We start from the raw sequence: 12,491 nt of genomic DNA, 5'->3' as shown, positions 1-12,491 counted from the left end.
GTCGGGTCCTCCCATCATCTACTGGTACGATGGTCTCTACCCCCTCCTGACCTTTCTCCTTCCGCCTGGGCAAGGTCACGCTTGACTTACCCTGCAATAGGCCATTCAACACTTCTTGCATGTGTTTCCAGGGTAATCTCCAACCTTTGGTTGTTACGATGGAGCTCACGTATTTCTTCTTCATAGAATCGAGATTTCGAAATCGAGCTCACGGAATGGACCCGAGGATGCTTATCGTGCCTACGCGTAGAGGGGCCCGGGTCCTACTGGCTGGAGTTCGGTACTTGTGGTGGTTTAGGAAGAAGGAACTCATTAGCATTTCCCGGTGGTGTTCTTGGAGGACTCTCTACAGGCAGGATGCCCGGTGACGAGGCCTCTCTATCACCCTCGTGGACCTCAGGGTCCCTTGGGGGCTCCACCTCTTTGGGCGGAGGGAGATCCTTCATGGAGGCCTTCAGCTGGACTCCGTTAAGGTGGACCTCCACCTCTCGTGGCTCCCTGAGTCGCTTTGAACGTCTTGGCATTTGTTCTTGCTGGAAGTAATGGTAGAACAGTAGCTTGGAACTTAAGTTCCCACAGACGGCGCCAAACTGTTGGCGCTAGAAGGAGGGTGAGAACTCGTCAACTAAGTTAAGTTGGAAAGAATTGCAAGATAAAGATTATCAATATAAAAGCCTTAGAAATTTAAGTATCAACTCTAAGAACAATTGCAGAAGAACAATGGTGAAATCAGTTTTTCATTCACTATGGTGCACTTGCTACAGTAAATTTTCCAACCCCCCCCCCCCCCCCCTCAGGTGGGGTTAGAGTCCATTTATAGTGGGCTCTAACGGCCCTAGGTACATGGTGGTCCAGGGGACCAGATGGTACATGAGTACACTAAGAGGAGAGTGGTTCCAGGGGTAGTGGTGTTGGCTCTGGTACATGGTCAGAGTTCATGGGAGCACCTCAGCTTTTGTACCCGGTCATGACTCCACTACTTACCTTGTACGGGTGTCAAAGATGTGGTGGTGGTGTAGCCACTATTCGTACCATTCCCAACCGCCACTACTTGTCGGGCACAGGTGTCAGGCCCATCCCTTGATCCTAGCAGGCATGTACGTACCCCTTTTGAGGTACCTTGTTCGTACTCTTTTTGTCTCTTGTGGGCCACCTCGACCACTGTCATTATGCACGCGGAGCCTTGGGACGAGATCCATTGGGGTGAGGTTGTCTCACATGCGTAGCTCTTTGGGAGAGGCCTTCACGAGATGCCGAGAGGGTGGCACGGCCTCGCGGCTAGGCCATGACGAGGGCCTCGCACGGCTGAGGCAGCATGGCCTCGCGTGGGTGAGGTGGCAGGGACACGGCCTCGTGGCTGGGCCTCGGGCGTGGCCTTGTGTGGATGAGGCGGCAGGGACACGGCCTCGCGGCTGGGCCTCAGGCGTGGCCTCGCATGGACGAGACGGCAGGGACACGACCTCGTGACTGGGCCTCGGGTGTGGCCTCGCATGGACGAGACGGTAAGGACACGGCCTCGCGGCTGGGCCTCGGGCATGGCCTTGTGTGGATGAGGCGGCAGGGACACGGCCTCGCGGCTGGGCCTCGGGCGTGGCCTCGCGTGGACGAGACGGCAGGGACACGGCCTCGTGATTAGGCCTCGGGTGTGGCCTCGCGTGGACGAGACGGCAAGGACACGGCCTCGCGGCTGGGCCTCATGTGGACGAGGCGGCAGGGACACGACCTCACGTGGATGAGGCGGCATGGACACGACCTTGCGCCTGGGTGCGGTCGAGCGAGGCGGTGGCTCTAACACTCACTTAGGCCTTTATTTAGGCCTTTATGGGACCTTATCGCACGTCTTTGATCTTTTAAGGGCGTGGAATATTTAGCATCCACAACAGGAATAAAATAAACATTATTCAAAACTAAATAAATGTTCCCAAAATTTAAACAGATTGTTCCCTTTACTCTTACTGAAATGAGCACTCCACTTCCAACTCACATGGTCACCTCGCCATCTGCCAGCTCCCTTAATGAGTCAAGTATATGCAAAGAAGAACAAATAACAAAAAAAAAAACAAGATTAATGGTTTCTAAATAAAAGATTTAGAACATTATGTATCATAATCCACTATTAATCCTAAGGTAAAGGAAATTCATATCTACCTTTTTGGTGATTGTGGTCTTGTCTGTAAATCCTCAAAGGTAGAATCCCACAAATCACGGGCATATTCAATGTCTTTGAACTTTTTCCTTAGATTCTCTTCCATGGTATTAAGATAGTAAAATCTCTCCATGTGATTTGATCTCATCCAATCAACATATTTCTCATGTTCCTTTTTGCTTGCATCCCATGATGGTACTAGAGGAGGCCTTTTATCATTATAGATATGTTTAAGATTTTTGGCCAGAAAAACGAACAAAGTTGAATTTTCCCATCCATCTTCATCCTCTTCAGTCATTTTTACTTTCCTTGTGTGATCATCAATCTTTTTATGCATTACCGGGCACGTTATAGGAAAATAATTGGGTGGCAACATTTTATGACTGAAAATAAAACACAATAATATTATCATTTGAAAAAATATCAATGTTTTGGAAAGTAAAAATGATGCATGAATGCAACAATTAAAACACATAAATTAATATTTACTTTTCCATGATAAAACTACCCAACAAATAAAGTGCTGCCTTAGGGTTGGTCAAGTTAAATTTTGATAGCTTATAAAACAATCTTATCATTATAATTGAAAACTTAAAATAACTCTTTATTTTCTATAATTAATGTGATCTAAATAATTAGTCATTACATTCATCTAACTTTACTAAAACGCTTTTTACATAAAGTTTGTTATCTTAAAGGCCTATAAAAAACTATTTCCTTTATTATGGTGTGAGTTACCAAGTTTTAACTAATTTAATATTTAGAAGTTTACATGCAATTGATTTCGCCAAAAACAATTCATATAAACAAATAGGACAATCCTAGATAATCATGTTTCTAAAATATGCATGATTAATGAGTAACTGTGTGGGGTTTCATGAATGACATGTGTTTACCAAGTTTTTTGGAAACTAAAATTATCAAAGATAAGAGAGCAAAAGGAAAGGGTTTAAAGAGAATCACACAAGGGTTTTTACGTGGTTGGGGCGTTAAAGAGCCTTAGTCCACGAGTCTGTTGTATTAGAGCTTAGATAGCTTTAGCAATGGAGTTTTCTGTAAGTTTGAGAAGAGTATGTGCTTACAAAAGAAAATTCGGATCCTCTCTATAGTGCACAAATGGTCCTATTTATAGGCAGTTGGAGGCACTGGACTTGGGCCGGACTAATCTGGGCCCAATGCGGATATAATTATCATTTTCTCACAGTTGGAGGCTTAATACAAAGGATTCTATAAAATAGAATACACTAATCAGGGCCCATTGGGTCGGCTTGAGCATTACCATGCTATACAATTGACAATAGTACACAGCTTCAGTCTGGTCCGTGTGGGCTTCTAAGGAGATCCTGGGGAAAGGATTTGGAAGAGTAGTGGTAGTACTGTTCTGAATAACGACGTACATTCCGTATGTAATCTCTTCTGCAGGTTAGTTGAGGAGACAAAACTCCATGTTTCTCGGGGTGATGTCATTGGTGGGGACAGTCTATCATGCCCAATCTGGATGCCTGGTCTGGGTTCATTTACCAACATCCTGGTCCATTTACCAGGACCCTGGGTCGTTTACCAAAGCTCGGGTTCATCCGCTATCATCCCAATCCATTCTTAGACTTGAGTCCATCACCTTTAATTAAATCCGGGATGATGCATTAGGCTGGGTCCGGGAGGACAAATCGGGCCCACATCATGGTCCTGATTCCCTCGTGTGGGGGCGCCCAGTGGACAATGCTGGGCTTGCTGGTAATTGGGCCATCCGAACTTATCCCTTCCCTATCCGTCGAGCTTAGCCTGGGCTCTCTTCAACATAGCCCATGGACCCAGTGTGTCGTGCCACATGTCCTGGAAGAAAACAGGGATAACATTTACCCCCCAAGCGTTCATCTATGCTTGCATAGTTGAGGCTTGCTTCATTTTCCCAGATCAAATTCCAATATCTTGATTCGTTCCCCGGGAGACGGGTCCATTTCCATGGGGGGCCACTTGGTTAAACTCGCATGAAAAGAGTTTCCGCCAATGTCCTTGATCAAATCCCAACAGCCCAGTTTGTTTCCCAGAAGGCAGGTTCATTTACTTAAGGGACGTTTGGGCGACCCCTATCCTTTCACATTCATCATGATATATGTACGTGTTTCCCTATAATTGGTGCATTCGTATTACTTGCACCTGATAGATTTGGGGAGAATCTCTTGATTATCGTGTTGACAACCAAGCGTCTGTATAATTTGCAAGGCATCCAGTCTGTACGAGTGATGCTGATAGGGTAATTGAGTGGGTCATTTAATGTTTATGCACCAATTGGGACCGACAAATGAGGAAACTTAAAAAATTTCCTATTATGGATCGTTGGATCGGGTGGGTGCGGATCACCAATTGACAAATCCATAATTTGATACTTGAGTGGAATAATTAAAGACTCTGCACAATCTGAGACTGTTAGATGAGGGAAGTTATTCTAAATCGTTGGATCAAGCAGTATGCTTTTTGCCCTGTAAATACCCCCATATTTTCATTTGTCATTTTACACATTCTGGACAATCAGAGCTGAGAGAAAGAGCATTTTATGTCCAAGTTTGCTGACGAGATTGTCCGATGACTGCTTCACCTCCATCTTTTCCCGAACCACATCTTTTTCGCACCACCATCAGAAAATTCGATCCCGGTTCAACCAGTGGACGAGCTCCTGCATCGCCTTCGCCGATTCAAAGCCGAGATCTTGCCGAAACTATTTTCGGAGACCCCAAGACTTCCAAATTCAGTCCCCCACAGTAAGTTTCCTGGTCCTTTAATCTTTTTTTTTTTATTTCCTTTGAGACCATAGGATTGTTAGGGTTGGGACCACCACATTGGGTGCATCTGAGCAAAATAGAGACTTGTAGAATAGACGGTCTAGGTAGTATTTCTGGTAGAGTTATCTCAGATTCTTTTGGGCATCCCAGAATGATTCGGGAAAATCGAGAAAAAACCTCTTTTTTAGTTCTCGATCAAGATTCTCAAGATTTCCTTTGATCCTAGATCTGGGTCCAGAGGGGACTTCTCCAAGAAATTCTAGGAGAAAACCCCCGTACCTTAACCAATGTTTTTGGGTTCTGGTGCTAACTGCTTGGTTTTCTCATTTCCTTAATTGTTCCTAGATCATCAATCATGAGCAGCGGTGTCACCCTTCACTTGGAGGACTATGTACAGTCAGGCCCCATCATCCTGGAAGGGCGCAAACCCCCCAGTCATAACACATGGGAGATGGGCGGGGAGAAAAACGAATTCTGGAACTACCGGATGCTGGACGCTTTGGAGAAGCACTTGGGAATAGAATCAACTCCCAAACTCTTCTATAATCGGCTGGCCAGGAGGGAGGAGAAGGCCCACACCAGCGTGGGTGAATTCGGGGCTTGGAGCATAGGCCACATTAGTGTGGGCGCCACTCTCCCGCTTCATGCCTACTTCTTGCGATCCCTTAAGTTTGTGGGGATCGCGCCGTTCCAAATCCTGCCCCAGGCTTACAAGTTTCTCGTAGGGGGGCACATTTTCTGTGCGTCAAAGGATATCCCTACGTCTACTCCCGCGGAGGTGCTGTACTTCTACAAGCTGGAGCCGCAGCTTAACGTTAAAGATAAGACTCGGGACGACTTCAACAGACTGAAGCCCTACGACAACTATCTGGCTCCTTATAGTTCCTAGAAGCACACCCTCGATGTCAGGCACTACTAGTTCATGACATCCGGGTTTCTCCTGGAGAAGAACCCCACGTTGGTGCTAGACTTCCAACGCGTGGGTAAGTTTTTTTCTCCCAAACTCTTTTTCATTTTCCTTTTATTTCTTGTTCCTCATTCATGCTCCTGGAAAACAGGACCGCATGACCAAACTCTCCTCACCAAGTCCATCCTGGATTGGAAGATGTATTACGCTAGCCTGAGTATGGAGGAGCTGGATGTGGGCGACTACGTGAACACGGAGAACTTACGGCTGGTTGGAATGCTCGCGGCCAGCCAGATGATCACGACCCCTAGCTTTCGGGGGCTGTAGTGCGAGAGAGATCCCGCCCTGAGGGAGGAATTGTCCCTTTTGCACATTGAGGCTGTTGAGGCCACGACCCACGCTGATGCGGCCAAGAAGAAAAAAGAACAGGCCTGCCAAGCGGAGAGGGCCACATCTGAGGAATTGAATGCTCTCTTTGGGGAGGCTCAGCCAAACACTGGGCTCCCGGAGCCAGCATCTCGGGGCAAGGTAATTTTCCTTTTCTTTAACTTATGCTCCTCGCCTTGAGGACTTAGTTAGGGATAGGAAAATTTACCGAGATTATCCGATTGGAGACGTTCGAGAAGTGGGGCTTCCCTGACCCATTGTCCTGGATACGTTAGCCCTCTTGTATTCATCCGGGTTCTTGCAATATTGGTAACTTTCTGGACCTGGACGACATGGGGGACCGCATTCATTCCTTCACCTTAGGGGAGTTGAGTCGTACCCGTGGTTTAGATAAGGGTTCCTCCCAGAGGACCTTAGACTAACTTGCTTCTATTTAGTTTTTGTCCCCATTTATATATCTTGCAAACTTCTTTCTGTTTGTCCATTTCAGATGATTCAGACATGTCCAACCCTGTGACCAAGATGAAAGAAATGATGGAGGCCTAGGCGACTGCGGCCAGAGCCTCGGCAAAGAAGGACGCCAAGGGCCTGCCCAAGAGAAAGGTGTTGGAGTTGGTCCTCGGGGATTCGAGGCCGGACTTGGAGTAAGTCGAGAAGACTCCAACCACGCCTGTTAACCCGACGGATTACATTGAAGCCATTTCGTCTCTACTCGCTTATCTCCCGGTCATCGATTTAGAGCAGGAGCCCTTGGATTCGGTCACTAGCAAGTCTGCAAACCGGGTCAAGAGGGCTAGGACCAAAGATCTTACCCTAGCCGAGGAGCATTCTTCTGGGGAGAGCCTTATTGTCACTCGGGAAATCTCGGAGGCCCCCATGCTCCTTGTCAATCCGGCCCTCCCCGAGGAAGGGGACATGGTCCTCTAGGAGGAGAGAATGAGGATGGTGTCCCCATGCTCCTTGGCTTGTATGTTTTCTAGCTTTGGTTTGTTCCAGGACTCGTTGCTGGCCTATAGGAACGCGGACTTAGTGGCTGGAATGGAGATGAAGTTAGAGACGGTCCAGTTAGAGTTAGAGGGGGCTGTTAACCAGCGGGAAGCCGCCAGGGAGGCCCTGGCCAAAGAGACTACTCGGGTTCAGGCTGACTGCGAGGAGGTCTCCCGGGTTCGGTTCCAACTTGAGGAAACCGTGTCTAGGAAGGAAGTCGACCAAAAAAAGTTGGTGGATAGTCTGGTGGCGGAGCTTCTTCGTGTCCGTGGCCCAGAGGCATCAAATAAAGCTCTCCTGGAAGCAGCTGGGGTCCAATCTCGCCAGGATCAGGAGAAGGTTGCAACCCTTTAGTCTCGGATCCAGGCCCTGGATGACTTGCTTCAGTTGGAGGTGAAACGACATGAGAAGATTCGCCAAGAGAAGGAGCAGGCAGACACTTTGTTGGAGGCCACTTTTGATGAGGCCATTTACATGGCGACTCTAGGACAAAAAATTGAACCTTCTTATTTACCCCAATCCTTCTACGAAGAAATCCGAATTCGAAGCCAAGGAGAAAGCTGATGCGGAGCTCATGGTCGGGGATGAACAAGATGAAGCTGTTCTGGAGGCCCCGGAGCAGGTTGAAGCCTAGTAGGCCTGAGCGTTTAAGTTGTAACTAGGGCTTCTTTTTTGTTTATATTTGTATTATCTTTATGGACGCGGATGCGTCCGAGACAATTTTTCTTGCTTGATTTTTTTTTTTATTTTTTATATATATTGATTTTATTTCTTGCACACAGTTTTCCCTTTTTCATTTGTTTATTTTCTTCTCAAAACTTCACTTAGTGTTTTACCACTTTGCATGAACATGAGTCAAATGGTTGGTCCCGGTTCCAACAGCCAGGACCATTAGAGAAAAGTTGTAGAAGGAATTTAGCCCGTCCGAGAACCTGTGTTCAAGTCTCAACGGCGTGGACCGTTTGGGACTTATCAATATAACCTAGCCTTTTTCATCCCGATTTTGTAGTTCGGGCAACAACGACCTAGATCGTCAGAGATTTATTTTAGGTATGACTTAACTAATTAACTCGCTTTAATCCTGACATCCATGTTCCAATGGCTTGGACCGTTAGGGAGCTAATAACTATCATCACATTTATTTGTCCTGATTTTGATATTCAAGTTTCAACTGCCTGGCCATCAGAGATTTGTTGACTAGCTTATTTTGAACCTAGGGGTTAGGTTCCAATGGCCTGGGCCATTTATAAGACTAATTTTTAAACAACTTAAACCTAAGACTCACGTTCCAATGGTTCCGAGCCATTACAGAGGAAACATGGACAGGTAATTGGTTATTTGAGACCACATTAGGTCAACCAACTTTTGGGTATTTCGTATTCTCGGACCATGCATGTACAAGTTAGGATTGGGCCTGAGTTGTATTTCCTACCGGGTATTATACCTTCGGACCATGTTCGTCTTGGTTAGGATTAGGCTTGGGCCTTACTTCCTGGTGGATTTTTTACCCTCCGGACCGTGTACGTCCGGGTTGGGACTAGGCCTGGGCCTATGTCCTATTGGGTTTATGTACCCCTGGACCGTGTGCGTCTGGGTTAGGACTGGGCCTGAGCCTTGCATCCTATTGGGTTTCGTACCCCTCGGACCATGTGCGTCCTGGATAGGATTGGGTCTGAGCCTTGCGTCCTATTTTTTTGGGAGTTGGGTTTTTCACCCCCAGTCTATACAGTCTGGATCAGGACTAAACTTTGCATTTTGCATCTTGTTTTGTTTTTATTCTTAGAATTGTTCGTATAGATGGTCATACCCCCCTAAGTGAGCGAAGACTGTAGTCTTGGGTCACTTGTTCGTAAAAAGGATGAAGACGAACACGAACTTTATTTCTTTACAATATTTCTTAATGATGTTTTGTACACATCATTTTTATTAAATAAGAAATTGCCTTGGGCCATACATTGTTTACAAGAAAAACTAAGAACAGAACCATGCCCTCCCGACTATTGATAGTACCGGCGGAGGTGTTCTACGTTCCAGGTCCTTAGGACCTCTGATCCGTCTAGTCGCCTTAAGCAATACGTTCCCGGACACATTTCATTTTGGATTTCATAAGGTCCTTCCCTGTTTGGTCCTAGAACCCCCACTTCTGGATCTTGGGTTACAGGGAAGACTCTTCTCAGGATTAGATCACTGGTTTCAAACTTTCGACTTTTAACTTTAGAGCTAAAGTGTCTGGCAATCTTTCCCTGATACATTTTGTAACGCCCCAACTCCAGAGACCGTTACGGTGCATATTACAAACAGTGCTAAACTCACTAATCGAGTCATTTGGCCATAAATGTGTAACTAAGTATGATTAGCAGTTTAGGGATTAAAATTTTTGGTTAAGATGTAACGTTTCACTAGAACGTTTATTATATACATTGGGATCCCAAAATATAATTTAAAGGTCTATTACAACAAAATATTTACAACCAACTGATCTAAGCGGCAAAAAAGGGTTTAGCCATGGTTCCTTTCCTTCAAACCTCGGTCGTGGCGGTCGAGCAGCTGCATATGTACACATCATCACCTAAGCTCTCCAACTCAAGGATGGTCCAGCTTTCTTTTGCCTTTACCTGCACCATATAACACCCGTGAGTCGAAGCCCAGTAAGAAAAATCATATGCTCATGAACATTTATATCATGATATCAAATCATATCTGGCATGCCTAGCAAACATAAATTTATTCAAGCATGCAAATAAGTTCAAACAATGCTGGGGTATCTAGGATAAGAAATCCTGCCCTTCTGATTGGATGACTATCAAGTCAATCCTAATCAGATGAGTGTTTCAACACTTGAGGTTCTGATAAACCATACTGAGTGACCAACAAGCAAGTCACTATGGGGTTTAGCACCCATAGCCATGCATTTGATGATCATACAGAGCTTATAGCTCTGAACAGATGAGTAAATATCACTTTGAGGTTTTGTTAACCATACTGAGTGACTGACAAGTAGGTCACTATAGGGCTCGGTGCCCATAGCCGTGTAACGAAATTGTTACATGGGCTTTCCTACAATGGCTCTAACCAGATGAGTGACTAATGGGTAGTCACTAGCTTAAACAGATAAGTGACTGATGGATAAGTCACACAAGCGCTTATAATATTCATCGAACATGAGGCCGGTCCGACATTAATGCTCTTTGAGTCTTCCAATGCAGATATCGATTAGATCTAATCTTTGTTGGCTTGCGTTGAACACGCTAAGGCCGTCCTGACTTATGAGTAAGCACCGTGTGACCAGTGCCCAGTACCACTACCGAACCTGACTAATGAGTCATAGCTTCACAATTGATACTAACACCTTTGCCAATTATGACTAATGAGTCAGTACCATGCACAAGTAAGCATTGCTACCAAACATATGTCATATGTTGAATATTCAAACGTAGGGCATTCAGCATGCTTACCTAACAGTTGCTAACACAATTATAATCATGCACAAACACAGAGACTCAAGCTCTGATCAATCTCACAGTCAATACTCATGGCATGCCCTAATCACATGTTTCTCGTGCATCACATGCATCGCACTTAATCATCCAGCATGCCTCAATAATAACCATATGCAAATGAGCAAGATTGCTAAGCATTCATTATGCTATCAATGTTTACATTTAAACATCCAACATGCATCATAAATAGCCATGCATGTCATACATGGGGTGCAGCTTTCTTACCTTTGGTCCAAGCACAGGTTACCAACAAACGAGCCACAAGAACGATCCTGATTCCAAGCCTCTAGTGATAACCTAGTCACAACCACAAATGGTAATCCAATGAGTTCAAGTTCTAAAACCAATCCTTGAACCAAAACTTAGCCTCCAAGACATCAATCCTCTCTATTCCGGGTAGTAGGAATGATCCTGAGGCCTAAAACCATGTTCCCGGGGTCAAAACACGCATATGAGATCAAAAGCCTGCCTAAGCCGCTACCCTGGAACCTTGAGCTGTGGCCCCCAACACAACCTGAAGCAAGCGCCGCGGCGCCCAACACCAAGGGCCGTGGCACCCAGCAAGAACAAAACTGGGGCACCTGCTTCATCGAGCTAGGACCGCGGCGCCCAAGAACAGGGTCGCGGCCCCCAACCCTGGGCCATCCCCAAACACGATTTTCAACTTCCCAAATCCTCCAAAAACATGTCTATACTTTCCCATATCATCAAATCAAAGTTTACAAACTTCCCAATGGTAAAAAACCATCAAAACCTGAAGGTCAAACGAACCAAGAACTCAACGATTCACAAAATCCAATTCAAGCTTAAAACTTTTACAAACTTAAAACTTAAAACTTGAATTACCTCTGATTGAGTTGTTTTCAACTAAATCCTCTGGGTAATAAGCTTCTAATTCTCCTTAGGATTGCTATGCCTCGATCCTCGCTTGAATCTGAGTCCTAGAACTCAAGATACCTTCGAAAACACGATCGGGAGAAGAAAAGGGAACTTTTAGGGAGAGAGAACGTACAGAACGTTCTTTTTATTTCTTAAAAGGTTACTTCAAGCTTAAGTAGCTTCCAATAAAACCTAGTGCTCGGGGTCCCAAAAACACCCCCAGGGACATTATAGTCAAAACTTCCAGAATTTCCCCCTGATCTTACTAAATCCCAATTTATCACCAAATATTAATTCCCATTACCCAATAACCCAGTAATGCTCTAAATACCCCTTGACTTACTCCAAGTCAAGCTTAAATCCCGTTGTGACTTTCCCACTAGCTTACCTCCTAGGATCGTCTTGTACTGGGTTACCCTGGCATAACCAAATAATAACAAAGAACCACGCCCATTTCACATAAATGCCAAAAATGCCCGAAATGGCCAAAATATGAAAATCACCCCATTAATCACAAATGGGTTACATGCATATTTAATACACCTAAACATGCATATTATCATTAAATAACATAGTAAAGAAATTATGGCCCTCCCGGCCTCCTAATCAAGGTCCTAAACCTTATTAGGAAATCTGGGGCATTACACATTTTCAGCTGAACCTGGGATTCTTCCCAGATCTCTTCAATGAGGTCAAAAGATTCCTATAGTAAGGTGTGATTTTGGGTAGGATCATATGTGTCTCGTCTATGAGACGGGACGACCGTTTCCACTGGGATGACCGCTTTGCATCCGTACACCATTGAGTAGGGAGTGTGCCCAGTAGACGTTCTTTCTATGGTCCGGTATGCCCATAGGACAAGGGGCAGTTCTTCCGGCCACTTGCTCTTGCATGCTTGAAGCTTT

This window comes from Humulus lupulus, chromosome 9 (genome assembly GCF_963169125.1).
Source record: "Humulus lupulus chromosome 9, drHumLupu1.1, whole genome shotgun sequence".
NCBI lineage: Eukaryota > Viridiplantae > Streptophyta > Magnoliopsida > Rosales > Cannabaceae > Humulus > Humulus lupulus.
This window is presented reverse-complemented; position numbering follows the sequence as displayed.